Raw genomic sequence first — 1,803 nt, 5'->3', positions numbered from 1 at the left:
CCTTTTAATGGTTTTTTGTATCCCCCATGTGTTTATGCATATGTTTATGTTCCTGTTCTAATAAAAAAAATTAAAAAAAAAGCATTGATGAAAGCAAAAAAGCTGTCATTGATTTTCAACCTTTAAGTACGACTCAAGAAATTTACTTCAATCATTTTATGACATTACCATGTATTTGAATTCACTACCATTCAAACGTTTGGGATCGGTATGATTTTTTATGTTTTTAAATGAAGTCTCTTCTGCTCACAAAGGCATTTATTTGATCAAAAATACAGCAAAAAGAGTAATGTTGTGAAAAGCTTTAGAATGGCACTCAGCTGGTGTTGCAGGTCATCGGTTGCAGGTCATCAAACGTGCCTCACACGGCTCCGGGGGGTGAACGAAGGCCTTCTGTAGCGAATCCATGCATTGTTGTAATAAAAACATCCATATTTAAAAACTTATAAACACGTTTCTGTCACTTCCTCTAACTGTCGTACGCGCGTTCACGAGAGAGTGCCTTTCAAACGTTTGGGATCGGTACGATTTTTAATGTTTTTAAATTAAGTCTCTTCTGCTCACAAAGGCATTTATTTGATTCAAAATACAGCAAAAAGAGTAATGTGAAATATTGTTACAATAAATTAATGTTTGCTATTTGAATATATTTATATTGTATTTCTGTGATCAAAGCTGAATTTCCAACATCTTTATTCCAGTCTTATATATAATAACGTGTTAAATAGTTATGCTCCACAAAACTTTGTAATTTAATTTATAATGTATCTTGCACATAATGTGACTCTGTTTTTGCATTTATGCCATACTTATTCAGTTGTTATGAACCATCTTATCTTGTGGTTTTAGTTCATCAAGTTCAAATAAATAAATAAATACAATATTTCAATCAATGGGTTATCAAGAAATTAAGATTATTCTATTTTATTCAAATATTAAAAAATATTCTTAACTATTTTATGTGAAATTAAAGCTATACTAAAGAACAGTCTATATATTCCATTATTTGACATAACATTAATCATAATGTAATTTAACCTTTGTGCGACCTTTTGGACATTTTTGTCCTTTTCAGTTTTTTTTTAATATATATATAATTTGCCTGTGTTATTGCCAACTGTATACATTTTGGGCACAGTTGTGTATTTTTATTGGAATTTTACTATTTCACCCTCATTTCCTTAAATCTATTTTGCACTAGATACACAAAATAGTTCCTCTCAGGACCTTAAGGACAAGAATGTCCCCATTGAATTTTTGTTAATAGGCTTTCATTCTGTTGCCAAGGCTTCAAAATTAAATTTTTTACCAGATGGATACTATGCATATTATAGAGCCAATTGGATAAATAATGCAGCTAAAATTGTGTGGGTGTGTTGGTATAGAGTGTGGTTTGTATGCGTGTCAAAAAAATTGTGTTTGCTTGTAATATTTGAGAGAGAAAAACTCTACTGTACTGCAAATCACAAATCCAACCACTGTGTGCACCAGCGGAGTTTTGCTGGCATCTAATGGGGAAAATTTGGTACTGCACCCAAACAAAATCTTACTTAAAGCTCATTTTTTGAGATATCAACATCAAATTTGGAACACAACTTGTTTAGATTTATGGCTTTTATTTTCTAGCAGGTATAGAGTGCAACATGTTTCATAAAATATATATTTTATATAAAATATAGTTCATAAATCATTTTCATAAACTTAAACCTCTATAACTTTTTTTGGTTTACATTTTTTACAACTTTTTTTAACTTCAACAATAATCTGTCAAGGGTATTCTTTCAAATTATACCAAGTCTGTTC

Source organism: Sinocyclocheilus anshuiensis, unplaced genomic scaffold (assembly GCF_001515605.1).
Source record: "Sinocyclocheilus anshuiensis isolate Anshui unplaced genomic scaffold, SAMN03320099.WGS_v1.1 scaffold3486, whole genome shotgun sequence".
Lineage (NCBI taxonomy): Eukaryota > Metazoa > Chordata > Actinopteri > Cypriniformes > Cyprinidae > Sinocyclocheilus > Sinocyclocheilus anshuiensis.
This window is presented reverse-complemented; position numbering follows the sequence as displayed.